Source organism: Chrysochloris asiatica, unplaced genomic scaffold (genome assembly GCF_000296735.1).
Source record: "Chrysochloris asiatica unplaced genomic scaffold, ChrAsi1.0 scaffold00002, whole genome shotgun sequence".
In the NCBI taxonomy this organism is placed as follows: Eukaryota; Metazoa; Chordata; class Mammalia; order Afrosoricida; family Chrysochloridae; genus Chrysochloris; species Chrysochloris asiatica.
In genome coordinates this window covers 56,288,613-56,307,360 of record NW_006408520.1, presented here as the reverse complement: position 1 = coordinate 56,307,360, position 18,748 = coordinate 56,288,613, and the positions used below count along the sequence as shown (strand labels likewise).

General features: G+C 36.8%; 1 protein-coding gene and 1 pseudogene across 2 annotated transcripts in view; both read right to left on the bottom strand.

Moving 5' to 3' along the window:
• Nucleotides 1-18,748, bottom strand: part of LOC102819913 (neuronal growth regulator 1-like) — a 1,419,333-nt gene that overhangs the window by 983,094 nt on the left and 417,491 nt on the right. The window lies entirely within an intron of this gene.
• Nucleotides 13,323-14,008, bottom strand: LOC102819535 (annotated as a pseudogene).

The following is an 18,748-nucleotide window of genomic DNA, read 5'->3' as shown; positions in this document are numbered from 1 at the left end:
TTTTAAAACAGTAAAAATTCACTACCTTGATGTTGGTATTTTCCATCAGAAATATTTAGCTCAGAGATTCAGTGCTCTAAAAGAAGAATTGTGAATGTTTTGTGAGCAAGAGATTTTGAGGAAGTGTATGTACACGCCACACCTTTGCTGTATCTGAACTCAAGCTACTTAAGAAGCAACTAGTCTGCTTTTTCAACAGGATGGCCTTATCAGCCACACTAGAATTCCTAAAGAGTTAATGTCCAATTCTCTCCCAGACCTGCTTAATCCTGTATGTTCTATAACATTCACTTACTGAATCCAGATAAAAGAAACAAGATGTAGGAATAGCAAGTAGTGAATGACCTACTCGAGGGTTTCAATCAAGGCCTGGTGTCAGGATCACGTCTGGCACACAAAAAAAGAGATAAAAAGACAGGCAGGAGAGAGAGTGGAAAGCAACAGTTACCAAGGAGAACTACAAACCTCTCACATGGTAGTGATCTATGGAAAGAATAGGTGAAGGGGGAGACAGTACAGAAATAATACTAAATAATGTCAACCAAATAGTACACTGCTGAGCAAAGAAAAAAGGGGCAGAAACAGAATGCAGGCCATTGACCCTCTCACTCACTACTGCTGGAACATGAATGCACCTAGTGGTCTTCAATGATCCAATTTCTCTGACTGTACAGAGATAGAGCATATTGGAGGCGATAACATAAAATCACATTTCCCACACCATTTCAGCTACCATTGAGCGATATGAAAATAAAACCTCCATTTGTGGTACAAGAGGAAAAAGTAGATCTATTCATGTCCTGGGGAGAATTTCTAAAACTTTCTGGTGAATTGAAGAAGTCAGGTCTTTTTATTAAATGTGCTCTATTATGGCCGGCCATTTATTTATGAGTGCCTTTCTACCCAATTTCCTTTCTACACAATTAACTCAGTGAAAGGATGCATACGACAAAATGATTAGTTATGTTACATGTACACTGAAAAAGTAGCCCTTCATAAAAGACTATTTTAAAAAGAATGTTTGGGGCTCTTAAAATGTATTTGGGAATACTTTCTAGTGCTAAGTCTCTAATGAGAATACTGAGGATGCTTATTCTTGCTCACTAAGACCACCCCAGGCCTATAAGTAAGCATGTAGAGAAAAGGCCTTTGATGCTTGGGATCACTGCACTGTTACAAGGACAAAAGAGTTCAAAATGGCCAGCTTCCCTTTTTGATCATTAAACTACCCTAAGGAAAGGAGCCGTGGTAGCATAGTGGATTATGAGCTGAGCTGCTAACTGCAAGACCAGTAGTTCAAATTCACCAGTTGCTCTGTGGGAGAAAGATGAGGCTTTCTGCTCCTTTAAAGATTTACTGCCTCAGAAACCCAGTAGACCACTGCTATGAGTCAGAAATGACTCCATGGCACACAGCCACCATCAACAACCAAGGAAAGTGAAGTTTGCCTTCCCCAATTCCTATCCCATCACTGGAGTCACACAAAGGATAAATACCAAGACAAAATAAGGAAGGAAGGAATTGTATGAAATATATGTGTCATGGGACTAATATAAGAGAAGAGAAACAAGAGGGGAAATAAAATCATACATGTTTCAAATGAGGAAAACATAATTTGGGTCCAAGTATAAAAAGTGAAGAGACTAAATTGAAGAGGTGAGGCAGAATAGCAAGGTGAGTGTTCATGTAAGTTTTACATTGACACAAACATAAAAGAAAAAAAATCTATTATAAGACACCACTGTTGTTGTTATCAGGTGCCAATGAGTTGTTTCCAACTCATAGCGAATCAAGCGTAGCCCAATTCTTCACCATTCTCATAATTGTTGCCAAGTTGCAAACACTGCAATCCATCTCATAAAGAGGCTTCCTCTTTTTGGCTGACCCTTAACTTATAAAGTATGATGTTGTCCAGAAACTGGTGCATATTGTGTGGATAAATTCTCAATATATTCCCTTTTAAGGAGCAGTCTGCCTATACTTTTTCCAAGACAGATTTGTTTGTTTTATTGGCATTCAATGGTATAGTCAGTACTCTTCACCAAAACCATAATCCATAACCCACAACTTGGGTCAGGTACAGCTTAGTACTCAAAGTGACTTCTTTGCTTTTGAATACATTAAAGAGGTATTTTGCAGTAGATTGGCCCAAATGCAGCAACATAAATCACCACTTTGTTATTTTAGTTGTTGAGTGCCCTCGGGTAGATTCCAACTCATAATGACCTTGTATAGGGCTTCTAAAATGCAGCTGTAGGTTTGACCAGTTCACCTTGTAGTTAGGAGTCTAGTGCTTATCCTACAGTGTCACACCAGGACTCCAAGTCACCATTAAGAGAAATCACAGAGAATAAAACTTGCCCTAAAGCTGAGCTATGGTGCACGGTGGCTCCATTTCATAAGCACTGGACTGCAAACCACAGGTCCATGGTTCAAGCCTGCTTAGCTGCTCCACAGGAGAAAGAGGAGGCTTTCTGCTTCTGCAAAGATTTTAAAAGCCTCAGAAACCCTTAACAGGGTTGTTCTGAGTTGAATTTAAGAACAACAACAAAAGCTGAACAGAGTCTCGGGCTGATCCTGAGCAGCTAATTAAAAGGAAGTAGTTTGAGTCTTCCCAGAGGTACCTCAGAAGACAAGACTGGTGATATAATTACAAAAATTCATCCATTAAAAACCTTATGAAACATAGTTTATACTTTAGCACACATGGTGTCATCTTGAGTCAGAATAAACTCAATAGCAATTTATTTAGGATCTTTTTTTTATATAAAGCTGACTATACATGGTTTGGTATGGTTTGTTGTTAAGTGCTATCAAGTTGGTTCCAACCCATAGCGACCCTGTATAGTGTTTCTGAGCAGCAGCTGGTAAGCTTGAACAGCTGACCTTGCAGTTCAAATGGCTTTGAAATATGGCGCATTAACCCACAGCGCTACACCAGGTAGGAAGGTCTATACATCTATCTCTTACTTCCAGATTACCAATGGTATCCCTGCCTCCCCACTCACCCATGCTTCTTTGATTTAAGCATTTCTTTTTTTGGAGATCCTCTGTTTACTATTTCTGAGGTTTGAAACATGCACCAATGGCCTGGTGTGAATTAATTTAGGAAACAGGATGAGAATATTGGGGCTGGGGAGGGCTATAGGATAAAAATGGCTGGCAGACCAGAACAAAATTCTATAGAAGGAAGTCAAGTCCCTGAAATATATAAAGTCTCTTGTGACATAGAATTATTGCCCCACAACTCTTATAAAAGGGAAATTAAACATGCTAACCGGGATGAACATTAATGATGTCTAGACATTGGACTCTATCATGCTGGGTGAAATGAAGGAGTAAATTGTACTGGGAAAAATTCAGGGAGATTAACAATAACAAAAAAGGAAAATGAGTGTTACTGTGAAGTTTTTGTTTGCTTTGTTTATCATTCTAAGCTTCTAAGCATCAAAATTGCCTTGTATCTCTGAGATCAGAGTAAAATTCTAATAGCAGCAAGAGCAAAAACTAAATGCCTGGGGTGGGTGCTGAAAGAGAAGGGTAAGTAGAATGAGATATGAAATACTGAAGACCTGTTTTGCCACCTAAACAAATTTGCCTAAGCTGATCCTGCTAGAGTGTACACAGAGGTGATGAGTCCCAAGTACGTGTAAACCTGAACACATGTTTACCAGCCTATCCTCTCTCACAGATGTTCAATGAGAACAAAATAAATTAGATCAACATATTTAAAATGCATCCAGTAGCTATTTGCTCAGGGAGAAAAGACAAGTGGCTATTTCAAAAGCTGATGTACCAGGTCAGAATACTCAATATATGATAAAAATTAATGAGCCAGTAAATGATCCAGCTGCAGATCTGATCAATCCAGCAATTGCATTTTGTGTTGCCTAAGTAGAACAAATGAATAATGGCATTTTATGGCTTGAGCTTACATAACTATAAACATCATTAATGATTTTATTCCATCTTTTAAAATGACCCCAGTCCATTAACAAGAAAAAAAGAAACCCTACCAGTGTTCTTGTTACATAAACTTTAGGGTAATAAAGACGGTATGTTGTTGTTGTGAAGTGCTATCAAGTCAGTTCCGACCCATAGCAACCCTGTATAGGGCTTTTCAGGAGTAGCTGGTGAGCTTGAGCCGCCAACCTTGCAGTTCAAATGGCTTTGCAGTCTGGCGCATTAACCCACAGCGCCACACCAGGAATTAATCAACTAAGTACATTACTGAAACCTCTACTAATTATCTCTATTAAATTGTATTGGTCAGTGTTTTCTAACAGAATTCATAATCAAAAGCCTTTTTTATAAAATAAAAGACAGAAAAATAAAATGGCCTCATTTTCTACCATATCTTTCCCATTTGTGATTCTCTCAATCAAAACTCCTTATCTAGAATTTCTCATTTATATACCATTGTAGTGGTTGTTGTCTTTTCAGTCAGTCATCATATATAACTCCTAACATACTTCTAACTATTCTGTTTTCTCTCAACCTTTTTGATCTGTGATATACATCACAAAACAAAATGGTCTAACTTGGACCGTGTACAGAAATACTTAACCACTGTCACGGAGTCATTATTCTATTTTAATAGTCAAAGGTTTCCTGTTTCTTGGTGCACCATACATTTTTTAAAATTCACTATTGAAGTGCATTAGAAATTTGTTTTCAGTAACTACAATATTATTTCCTCACAGAATCCAAATGTTTGAAATATAATAACTTTAATTGTTGTATTCACAAAGAGCAAATCAGCTTTACAAAATTGTCGAACTTATGTGGATGTTGAATTCCATCTATCATAGCTCATGTTCAATGATGCACCTAAACTTTGGTTTCTTCAAAAGATTATTATTAAATAGTAGAAATGAAAACACATCTATTTTCTATATCAACACTGATTTTATATATCACTGTTGCTGATGTTGCTGAGTACCTTTGAATCCTTATATAGGGTTTCCAAGGAATGGCTGCTGACCTTAAGGTTGGACGTCCAGTGCTTATACTACAGCACCAGATGAAATCCTACAGCACTACAATGAAAATTTAGTGAAATTATAAAACATCTGTCTTTTAGAACTATCCTTGTCTACAAAAGCCACAGATTACATTAGTAATTTAGAAAATGTATAATATGAATTCTCTCTGGATGCATCTCTAATGTCTCCTATTTTCATCAAAAGACTTAGTCCTCAGCCATCTGTTCTTGTCACTCTACATTTTATTTCTGGAACAGCTCAACCCACAATGGAACTATTTCTCGAAAAGTATTCTTCCAATCTATATATCTTCAGCCCTATATATCACTCATATTGTTGTTGTTGTTGTTGTTCTGACTCACAGTGACCCTGCATAGGGTTTCTGAGGAGTATCTGCTGGGTGTGAATCACTGACCTTGTGGTTAGCAGTCCAGTGCTTATCTCCAGTGAAATACCAGGACTCTGTCAGCATGACTAGATTATGATATTCAATTGCTTGGTCAAACACTATTTTGAATGTTGCTATGATGATACTCATAGTCACCTCAATTTCAAAATATTCAATATTAAACTACCTTTCCCTTTATTAATCTTCTTTCCTTGTGTTCCCTGTCTTTGAAAATTATCCCCAACATAAAAATAAAAATAAATCATAGATGCCTTTATTTTCTTACTTCTCTAACATATATAATCAGCTTTAAGGACAATAAATTCTTTAGCTGGGGCACTCATAAATTCTTACCTGACTATAAGGCATATAGTATAAGGCATATACTACAAGGATCTCCTAATTGAGTTCCTCACTTCCATTCTTCTCACCTCTGTTCTCTTGCAAGAGTTATTTCTCAAGTTACAATGCCCATTCTATAACGTTACCCAATAGCTCATATTTTCATAATCATACATTTTAGCATTATCGCACTAAATCTCAGCCCTTGGCATTTCTTTCTCCCTATATCAGCCACTATTTACTCACACCCCAAACAAAATATTCTCCTCCAAGTATACACATTATAAGAACTTATTTTCCAATGATCTTTTAGAAATAAGCAAACATATATATTAAGAGAAAAAAATTAAAAATATATTACTATGAGATATCAAATCTTGGAACACTAAGCATTGGGTCACTAAAACATTTTAAGTGCTCACTGAAACATGGCAGTTTTTAAAGTTTTCATCATTAAGTGTCTAGAACAATACTTTACAATAGAAATACAATCTGAATCAGATATGTAATTTTACACTTTATAATTGTAGTTGTTGTTAAATGCCATGGAGTCATTTCGGACTCTTAGTGACCTTGTATAAGATTTCCAAGGTGCCACACTAGAAGTCCACATTTTCTAGTAGGCACCACAAAAATTAAGTTAGAAATGATGACGTTAATTGTTATAACCTGTTAATTTACCGAGTAAATGATGCCTCACATACTATTTCAACATGTAACCAAAATAAAAACTATTAATACTTTACATCCTTTTCTTACAGTGTTGTTGTTTGCCATCAAATCTATTATGACTCGTAGCTATTCCACAGGACAGAGTAGAACTGCCTGATATTGTTTCCTTTATGAGAAGGAGCGCCGGTAGTGTAATGGTTACGAGTTGGATTGCTAACTGTAAAAGTCAGCATTTCAAATCTACCAGCCGCTCCAAGGGAGAAACATAAGACTTCCTGCTCTTGTAAAAATCTACAGCCTCATAAACCCTATACACAGGGTCTGTATGAGGAGAACCAATTCCATAGCACCCAACCACCTCCACCATCACCACCACCAGTCTTTATGGGAACAGATCAACAGATGCTTTCTTCTATGAATTTGCTAGTTGGTTCACTTGAGTGCTTTTCATTAGCAGTTAAACACTTTAATTATTCCACCACCAGACCTCCTTTTCCTTGTACTGTCTTCAGAATTTAATGTGAATTTTACAGCTATACTACATCTCAATTAAAAACAGTCATGGTTTATATGTTCAGTAGCCACATATGGCTACTAGCTACCATACTGAACTACATAGTAAAAGAAGTTCATAAAAATGGTTGAAAAACATCCACTACATGATATTGTTGTTGTTGTTGTTGTTAAGTGTCATCAAGTCAGAGTCAACTCAGTGCAACCCTATGTAGGGTTTCCAAGGAGTAACTGGTAAGTTTGAACTGACGAGCTACAATCATTTTTCAGACAACAAATTAATTATTTTGAGAAAGTCAGCATGGGAACAGAGAAGGACGTTATCCTAAGATAAATCAATTAAATCTAAATTGCAGACAGGAAACTCAGATTTGTATTTTGAATACTAAAAAGAGAAACGTAAAATTTAAAAATGTGTGCCTGACCCAAGCCATGGTATTTTCAATAACCTCATATGGATGTGAAAGCTGGGCAGTGAATAAGGAAGATCATAGAAGAATTGATGCCTTTAAATTGTGGTGTTGGAGGAGAATACTAAATGTGTCATGGACTGTCAAAAGAACCAATAGATCCGTTTTGGAAGAAGTGCAGCCAGAGTGCTCCTTGGAGGCCAAGATGGCTAAACTTCGTCTCTCATACTTTGGACACATTGTCAGGAGGGAAGAGTCGCTGGAGAAGGATGTCATGCTGGGTAAGATGGAGGGTCAGAGAAAAGAGGAAGACCCCCAACGAGATGGATCGGCCAGGTGGCATCATTGATGGACTCAAGTGTGGCAGCGGTAGTTATGTTGGCCCAGGATTGGACATTGTTTCGTTCTGCTGTGCATGGGGTCGCTATGAGTTGGTTCTGACTCGATGGCACCTAACAACAAAAACAACAATGTGGCATTGGAGGTACACAATCATCTACATCAAGTAATTTGGAAGACAACTACCTCGGCAACTGACTGGAAGAGATGAGTATGCCCATTCCAGAGACAAGTGACCCAAGAAAATGTTGAAATTGTTGAACAATATCATTTATATCCCATGCAAGTAAAATTTTAATAAAAATAATACAAAAAACAACTGCAAGCATACATTGACAGAGAATTTCCAGAGGTTCAAACCAGATTCAGAGAAGGATGTGGAACAAGGGATATCATTGCTGATGTCCAATGGATCCAATTGGCTGAAAGCAGAGAATACCAGAATGATGTTTACCTGTGCTTTATTGACTGTGAAAAGGCTTTCAATTGTGTGGATCATGATAAACTGTAGATAACACTGCAAATAATGAGCGATCTGGAACACTTAATTGTGCTCATGTAAAACCTGTAACAGATCAAGGGGTAGTTGTTCAAACAGTAATAGGGAACACCAAATGGTTTAAAATTAAGAAAGGTGTGTGCCAGGGTTGTAATCTTTCACCGGATTTATTCAATCTGTAGGCTGAGCACATAATCTGAGAAGCTGGATTATATGAAGAAAAACGTGGCATCAGGATTGTGGAATGACTCATTAACAATTTAAAGATGAAGATAAAATTTAACAGTCTTTGATATGAGTTGGATCTCAGTACAAATAAGAAAATCATTACTTCTGGACCAATAAATAACATCCATATAAATGGAGAAATGATTGAAGTTTTCAAAGCCTTCATTTTGTTTGGATCAACCATCAACACTCATGGAAGCACCAGTCAAGAAATCAAACGATGTATTGCATTAGGCACATCTGCTACACAAAACCTCTTTAAAGTGTTGAAGAGCAAAGATTTCAGTTTGAGGACTAAGGTGTGCTTAACCCAAGCAAATACCCAATGGTATTTTCTATAACCTTATATGCATGTGAGAGTACAGTGGATAAGGACGAACATATTCATGGATTTGAATTATGGTGTTGGAAGAGAATGTTGACAATACCATGGACTGCCAAAGGAACAAACAGATCTGTGTTGGAAGAAGTACAGACAGAGTGCTCCTTAGAAGCCAGGATGGACAGATTTATCTCTCATACTTCATTCATATTGTCAGAATGGGACAGTCCCTGGAGAAGGATATCAGCTTTGTTAAAGTGGAGGTTTGGAGAAAAAGAGGAAGATCCCAAGGAGCTGTATTGGCACAGGGGCAGCAGCATCATTTCTATTGTGAAGTTGTCAGTGTTTTGTTCTTTCTGTTGTTCTTAGGGTTGCTATGTGTAGGTACTTACTCGATGGCCCCTAACAACAACAACAACATACTAAATGAACAATGTATACTGATTATAAATGTCAAATCAAATTATGCAAGGCCAGATTCCTCTGTTAAAACTTCCCTGAGGCAGTTTGTAGTACAGTATATGATATACTTGATGAGAAAAAAATTACTCAGCAAGTTGTGTCATGAGCAAATTCTGTGCAATTACTTTGACAATTTGCACTCTTCTCAGTTAGGGTTTGATAGTCTCCATGTCCTCATATAAGACTATTGAATCAACTTGGGTTCTTAATTATTAGAATATTCAGTATTTCCCTGGCAACTTCCATAGAATAGCTACAATAATTTTTCAGACAACAAGTTAATTATTTTAAGAAAGTAAGTATGGGAACAGAGAGAGTAGTTTAAGTTGGTCACTGATTAATAGATAAGCTATTAACCCTCTCCGTACCTCATTCTACACATGACTAAACTGGAGAAAATAAATTTGTAAAAATAATGTAAACTGCAATACCCAAAATTCTGAAAAGCCAAATGATATGCATAAAATAGATTTTCTTATTAAGATTAGAGTGTATTTATCTGTTTCTGAATAAAAGTTAGAGAATAGTTAAAAAAAATAATGACAATAATGATAATAAGCTATGTGCTGTTTGCTTACTTTGTGCCACACAGTGTGTTAAAATCATATACTATTTAATCTTCATAACCTTACTATAAAGCAGGCATTATTATTATCTCTGTTAAACAGATGAATAACAAGAAGTAAGAGAGAATAAAAAATTCTTCAAGGCATGGCATTTAGTGGCAGATCTGGCGTTTAAACTGTACAACTCCAATGTCATGTTCTTACCATAGTTGCTCTCTGAGAGAATTAACTATAAAGATGTTGAGCATTTTCCAAGTTAAATCACTTCTTAGGCTTCTTTTTCTATCTAGGAAAGTCGAAAATGATCCCATAATCACTTCTCCATTGTGCTGTAGGACCAGCACTGGACTATGAACCACAAGGTCGGCAGTTCAAACCTACCAGCAGCTCCTCTTAAACACTATACTGGGTTGCTATGAGTCAAAATGTACTTGACAGCACTTAACAACAACAACTCTTTGATAGTAAGTAAGCAATAAGAAGCTTGACTTTACAAATTTATCTTGGTAAAGAAATGAATGAACACATGAGTAACTGAGGTCTATTAGTAAGAGGATTATCAATAATTCCATAATGGTAACATTCAGTTTGCTAGTGAAGAAAAAGATACAATTGATCAGACTTCCTCAGCTTCTTTTAGAATCATGTCTCTGAAAACCATATTGTTGTTAGGTGCTATTGAATTGATTCTGAGAGAAAGCGACACTATGCACAACAGAAGGAAATACTGTCCAGTTCTGTGCCAGCCTCAGTTATTGTTTCACTAAAATCCACTGCTGATGCCACTGTGCCAATCCATCTCACTGGGGGGGGGGGGGATCCTTTTTTTCGATGACACTACACATTACCAAGTACGGTAGCATTCTCCAGGGACTGGTCCCTCTTGATAACATGTTCAAAGTATGAGAGATGAAATCACACCATGCTGGCTTCCAGGAGCATTCTAGCTGTACTTCTTTCTGTTTGTTCTTCTGGTACTTTTAATATTTTTCTCCCACACCATAACTAACATGAATCAATTCTAAGGTCTTTCTTATTCATTGTGCAACATTCATATACATATGAGGCTATTGAAAATACCATGGTTTGGGTCTGGTGTACCTTAGTCCTCAAATTTATATCTTTGCCCTTAAACACTTTAAAGAGGTCTTGTGCAACAGATTTGCCTAATGTCATTTGATTCCAAGCAAAATGAGGTCTTTGACAACTTCAATCTTTTCTCTACTTATCATTAGGATATTTATTGGTCTAGTTGTGAGTATTTTTGTTTTCTTTACATTGAGATGCAATGCATACTGCAGGTTGATGATCTTCTGGTGCTATTCATAATGTTTTCATCTTTTGGCAGTCCACCTGACAGTGTTCCACTGCTGTTCATAAGGTTTTCAGTGACTAAACATTCAGAAGAAGTCTGACTCTTCTTTCTAGTCTGTCTTGGTCTGGAAGCTCTGATGAAACCTGTCTACCATGGGTCATCCTGCTAGTATTTAAAATACTGGTTGTTACGTCCAACAACAGGCTATACTCCACGACCCGCGTGGAGAAATTAAACCTGAGTAGCAGTTCGAAACTACCAGCTGTTCCACGGGAGAAAGATGAGGTTTTCTGCTCCTGTAGAAATTTACGGCCTTGGAAACCCTGTACAGGGTTGCTATGAGTTGGAACCGACTCCACGGCACATAACCACCAACCACCACCAGGGAAGATGGGGGATTAGAAATAAAAGAAGATACAAAACACAAATGAAAATAGTAACGTTGGTACCAGGTCAGGCACAGCATTCTGATGGAGATACTGTGACCCAGACCTAGATTCAGCATGTTTAATTATATACACATATCAAAGGAGGTGCTGGGGGCTGGGAAAGAATGCAAAAACAAAAACATTTGGTGTTATTAATGCAAGCAGTAAGCGGGACTGTATCAGAAGAATGTAACTATGGTTGCTAAGGAGACAGAGATAGGGCAGCTAGATGTTTTTGCAGACTAAACTGAAGGAAAGACTTTGCAAGTTCCTTGTTCCCTGAGGTAGGCTTTGCAAGTTCCTCAGGGGGCAACCTGACCTGGGAGCACAACTGTTTCGTTGCAATCTTTTGGTTAAACTACCCCCAAGGTTGAGACCTTCGGTTTAGTTGCTCCCAACAACTGGTGGCATCATTTCCAGAGTTAAAGTAAAATATAGGCATTGTAGGAACAGTAATACTAGAGTACAACAAACTGACAGACAAGTGGCGGCTAAAGCCATAAGATATTAAATATGATGTATAACACTCATCACAAAAACCCAAATGTTACATGTCTCATTCATCAAATTCCATTATTCACTCACTAAGTACTAACTCTAGTACTGAGAACCTAAGATCATATTACTCAATGAATCTCCTTTTATGATGGTATCAGAGTCCTCCAGAGACTGAAGGATGCATTTCTTCTTTATTTCACCCTTACCTTTAATTCCATGGCAACATCAGCAACTAACTTTAACCTAAACTTTCCTGAAAAATATCAGTAGATCAGGGATTGTGGCAGATCAGTATAAGCATTGTTGTTGTTGTTAAGTTCCATTGAGTCTGTTCCAACCCATAGTGATTCTGCATAGGATTTCTGAGGCTTCAAATCTTCGAGAGAGCAGAAAGCCTCATCTTTATCCTAAGTATAAGCATTAGGGAGTCTCTAATTTACAAAATTACCCAATTTACCCAAAATTGCTAGAAGAAACTGCTTATCTACATGGGGAAGCTTCCTGAAAGCTATCATTTTCTAAAAGAAAACTACCTACGTCATGACCTCAATGTATTAGCAGCAAGTCTCGGTCTTTACCCACAGAGAAAACCTCAGGACAATAAGTAAGTCATATCCAGATCAGATTTTAGAGCTGGTATCCATCCTTTGTTAGAGAATGTGAACATAGATATTCTAGCTTGCTCTATTAGTGAAGAATTCAGTAACTTAAAATCCTTTGCATAGTGTATCCAAGGAACACCATATGAGGAATGTTTTGGAATATAATCCTATATAACTGTGATGACGCTGGAGAGAGCATTGACCTTCTACACATACCTAGGAGTGTCACTGTCAGAGGATTGGCTTTTGAGAAAAAAAGAAAAAATCAGGAAAAAGACTAAGATATCAAAGAAAACATAAAAGGCTGAATATATATGAAACTTAAATGGTAGAAATTCATACATTTTTAATCTAATTAGAAAAATTATATTTGTTCATTGTCCATCCTTATCTTCACTAAAGAACCTACTGCACTTAGTTTATTCAGAATGTATTGCTATAAGGCTTATAAGCATCTTTTTTTCATTTAAATACTCTTTATTTCTAAAGTTAATTGACAGTATTAGGGAGAAAAATTCACTGTTAATACCAAAGTACTGAAAGACTGATCCATATTGCTGCTACTCACAAAACTTTTTAGTTATTTTTCAGGCTTTATTGAAAGGGGGCCTTGCACTTAACAAACAAGCTAATAATAACAGGAAACAATAATCTAAACTAGATTTTTAAACCACTGTAAAGACTTATATACCCCCTTAGCTAATGTTATAATTGTGTATTCCTTATGTTCAAGTTCTTTCTTCAGAGAGTCATTCAGAATAACATGGACTGAAGAGACTTTTCGAACACTTGCCATTGCTTGCTGCTGAGTACCCATCGTAATTTTTTTCTGCAACATAGCCATTTCTTTTCTAAGTTCATTTTGCGCACCACTCAGAAGATTTTCATGATTCTTCTCCATTTCCCCCGTACTCTTTGCAAACTGCTCATATAACTGTTTAACTTCTTCCAGTCTAACAATTCTACACTGTTGAAAAATCTTTTGTTGCTGTCAAAACATATTCGTCAGTTCTTCCTCTTGTTCCTCAGTTTTCTGCACATCCATCTCCCACTGCTGAAACAAAGTCAGAAACTGCTGAGTTTCTGTCATTGTTCTTGCTGTGTTTTCCAAACAGTTTCAACTTTCTGGTTACCACTTTTGAAGGAAGCCATGGTGTACAGTTCTAATCTGTTTTTCTTTGCAAGAACCTTGTTAATGTCACCTCCAAAGCTTTCCAGCATATTCTGTACTTCATCTCCAAGATCTTGCTCCACTATTCCTGTGTAAGATCATTTCTTCCCATGCTTAAAAATTGCTGGAGTCTTTCCTTCCAGAAAATCCTCCTCGGAACCACTCAGATTCTTCTTTTTGATGTTCTGAAACTCATAGGCACAGATAATTTGCTCCTCCATGTTTTGCTTCACAGATTACTCGTGTGCTTTCTTCCAGAAGATGCCATCATGGATATTTTCAGCTGTGTATACTTGGTCTCCGCGACTCTCATCTCAGACTTATATGCTCCTTGATTCCTTTCTTCTACCCAACTTTATATTTAAATTTTAATATTATGCCTCAAATATTTTCAGAATAATGCTGAAAAGTTACAACCAGTGTCTTCTATGTGTAAATAATTATGCCACACACAATAAACATTTTTATTCTCTATATTCATTTGACTTTTTTTAAGTACTCTTCAGTCGCTTCTGACAGGATTTCCTAGGAGCGGCTGGTGGGTTTGAACTACTGCCCTTAAGGTTCAAACTGACCTTGTGGTCTAGTGCTTTATCCTACAATGCCACACCAGGACTCCCTAACTTCAGTCGTCACCAAATGTAAGTCAAATAAGATATTCTGAACAGTTTTCTGAATGAAACTAATCGACATTTTATTTTTAATATATTCATGAAATCTTAAAAACTTTCCTTTACTTATTCTGGTAGTTAGCTTTGTTAAAAATGATTTAATAATTTGACATTATTTTAGAGAACTAACTTCCTTGAAATTGGAGAAATCTATGTAAGTAGATCTGCCAATTTTGCAATTTTTTTTTTTTTTTAAGGTTTTTATTGTGGATTAAGTGAAAGTTTACAGGGCACATCATCAGTTTCACATTCAACAATTCATATACCTTGTTTCATTACATTGATTATAATCCCCTCCATATACCATCAGTTAAAAGTATTTCTCTTTATCCACTTTAGCTTTTTTTAAAAAAACACACAACCAAAAAAACCCACTCAGGCATATATAATAATTTACATCTCCAAAGGGCACATTCTGCAAGTCTGCTCCTGGCCACCAGTTCTTAGTCCTTCTCTTCTTAGTAGATGAATCTAGAGTCCTCAGCCGCTCTCCCTCTCCATGCCCCCATCTCTGCCTCCATCTCTGGCACTGCTGCTTTTCTGGATAAGGTCCCGCATTCTATTTGTGTGTTCCTCTCTTGATGGTCCTAGGGTCCTCTGTTTCTGGACTGTAAGATTAACTACTCCCCTTTTTCTTGTTACAAAACTTCTACCTTTACAATTGTGACAGTCGCGATTAGTCATGATAACAGTTATTCACTATTGAATCTTATCCCCATCTCCTTTCACCAGACCCATCTAGACAAGATGATAACTATTCAGTAGGGACTCTTTCTTTCCCACCACACTCTTAACTAAGCTCCCTCTTGAAACCCTATAAGCCAGTCACTTCGTGCCTTTATTGCCCCCTCATTTTAGACAGCCAATGTCTAAGTTGCCCGTCACTATCTACCCTGTGCACAGAGTGGATAGCATTGAAACTTGATTTGAAGACTCTTTCCCTCTCTGTTGGTATTTAGAGTAACTAAGGAGCTCTGGTAGCATAGTGGTTACGAATCGGGCTGTGAACCGTAAGGTCAGCAGCTGGAAATTACCAGCCGCTCTGCGGGAGAAAGATGAGGCTTTCTACTCCCGTAAAGATTTACACCCTCGGAAACCCTGTTACAGGGTCGCTATGGGTAGAAACCGACTCGATGGCACTTAACAACAACAACAACAACAACAACCGCTCTGAGTATAGGTCAGGTTCATCATGAAGATGTATCTTCTGTCACTGTAGCTGTTCCAGTCTGCTTTTCCTTTCTAGTGGGAATGTCTCACCACACAAGGTTGTGGATGGGACTCAGGATTTCACCTAAGGTCCTATACACTGTAAAGGCTTTGCACAAGGCCTATTTCACTGGGCAAGTTGTAGAACCCTTTTGCGGTATTCCAATCAGTTATAGGCTGAAGATGGGCTTATCAACTTTGTAATTTTAAGAAGAGTTATGGATAACCATAAACTTGATGGAAAATAATACATAACACATTGAAAACTTTCTGACAAAAAAAAGTATTTTCTGTATAGTCCCTTTGTAGATTTTTCAGACTTTTGGATGTATAATGAATGTGTAATATCAATGAAATATTATAAAATTTTAAAATCAACCCAAATTATAAGATAAATATTATTCAGCACTTTATAGACGAAATGCATACATACATATGCCCACTTGCAGACAAATATAACTATAAAGTTATAAAATTATCTTTATTAGTTCAGGTTCATATCATGCTATCCTGACTGAAAAGAATTCTGTTTCTTCTACTTATTCATTTGTGTCTATCATTCCCTCACAGTGATATTTCAAATATCTTCGGAAACTCTCAAGTCCTTAATCTATTCATTACTTTTTAAGTTTTTATTGTGAATTGAGTGAAAGTTTATAGGGCAGATCATAAGTTTTACATTCAACAAATCATATATTTTGTTTCATTACAATGGTTATAATCCATCAGTTAACAGTATTCTCTCTTTTCACTTTAGCTCTTTTTTTTTTTTTTTTAACACTCAGGCATATATAATATTTCACACCACCAAAAGGCACATTCTGCAAGTCTACCTCCTTGCCACCAGCACTCAGTTCCTCTCTTTCCATGGATCTCGAGTCCCAAACTGCTCCCTCTCTCTATGTCCCCATTTTGCCTCCATCTCTGGTGTCACTGCTTCTCTGTCATTCCACTTGTGCTCATCTCCCTTGATGGTCCTAGGATCTTCTGTTTCTGGACTGTGATATTAGTTACTCCCTCGTTTTTGTTACAAAACTTCTACCTTTACAATTGTGAGAGTTGCAATTAGTCATAATAACAATTACTCACTATTGAATCATAAGAATCTTAATCCCCATCTCTTTTTACTATTCCATTAGTTTTTAATTGATGATTTATCTTTCTACTTCTTGGGAAAGATCAAAGCCATTAAGATGGGTACTTTCACAATCCCTTTTCCTAAGCAACTCAAAAATATTTCTGATTATTTACTCAATTTTCTCTTCAGGGAGCTAGAGGATCTCTTCTCACTCACAAGGCTGTTTCATAAATTTATGATCTTAATCCCAGTACTTCACACTTTCTCCCATCAACCTTCACTATTGATAGGAAAGTTTTCATCTTTCATTACTACCAAATTCCAGGCACTATGGAAAGAGGAGTCATAATATATATATATATATATATATCTTGCTTTCAAAGAGTTCAGTTTAATTGTTTTCTATACCTCTCGCTCTGCGCTAGACCCTTACTTACTCTTGCATTCTTAGTAAAGTGCTTTTTGAAGTTACTAATGACCTTTGAATTGACTTTTTGTGAGGCATTGCTTTCTCTGATGCACTTTGAAACATGCAACTTTTGTTTCTATAGATTGTATTTTTCAAAAAATCTTCCTTTTTTCTATTACTCCATTACCATAATCCACCAATGAGAACTATGACCCACATTTCTCTTATTTTCCATTACTATCTAGACAGTAGATAGCTATGTTATACAATTTTATCCTTCTCCTATATTCTAAACAGGAAGTGATTTTAATGCAAATAATTCTATCATATACCTACATGAAAGTCCAGTTAATAAAAATTCCGTTTCAGAGATTTCTCTGAAAGTACCTCTTTGCAAGCTCTGATTTTATTATTCAAGAACAAGCCCCATTTATACAGTATCTCAGTGTAGCATGTAAAAAAGGGACGTAAGAGAGAACCATAAGAGAAGCTATTTGATTTCCTGTATTACTTTGTGAGCCCTTGTGATTAGCAAAGGTCAATTTTTAAAAGGGAAGAAATCTCTATGAAAATGCAAGAGATACTCAGTAGCTGAATTCTCCCTTTTTCATTCTTACTGTCACTATCTCAGCACAGGTTCTTATAATCTCTAATCTCACCTATTGAAATAACTTTTTAAAGACTGAATCCTAACTCTTCTCACTACAGCCTAAGTTATTTTTATAACACACAGTCCTGATCACAACTCTCTACTGATTAGAAAATTCAAATGCTTTTCTGCTGATTACAAAATAAAATTCAAAATCTTTGGCATAATAAATCAAGATCTTCAATTATCGAAATCTAAACTGTTATTCTAGCTTTATAATGCTATTGTTGATCTCAGACACAGTTTACTCAGGCCAAATAAATCTATTTCATGCACTTTCAACCCTCATATATTTCTTTCTGGCTACAACATCCCTCCTGTTCCCTAACCCTTCTCTTAATATATGAATCCTTACTAATATCTTCACATCCAAAACCAAACACATTGCTATCAAGTTGATTTTCAGAAACCATAAATCTTCACAGAAAAGTAAGCCTCATCATTCTCCTGCTAAGTGGCTAGTGGGTTTGAACTGCCAGATTTGGAGACAGCAGTCCAATGCTTGACCCACAGTGTCATGGAAACTTAATGTCACTTCCTACACAACATTTCTCTATGCTATGCTCTGATAGTAGTGGTTACAAGTCGGATTGTTCAGGAGTTGGAAACTATCAGAGCCATTCCATGGGAGAAAGTTGAGGCTTTCTACTCCTGTAAAGATTTACAGCCTCAAAAACCCTATGCAGGGTCACTATGAGTCAGAACCGAATCCACACCATCATCACCATACACATGCATATTTTGTTCTTTTACATTCTATCAAGTAACCCTATAGAGAGTCTCTGTGGGTCGGAACTGACTCAACAGCACTTAACAACAACAAAATATATGCATGCATGTGTGTGTGTATCTATATGGCGTGGTGCTGTAGGATAAGCACTGGACTGCTAACAGAAAGCTTGATGGTTCAAACCCACCAGTCACTTCTTGGAAACACTATACAGGGTTGCTTAGTCAGAATGACTCAATGGACTTTAACAACAATTTATATA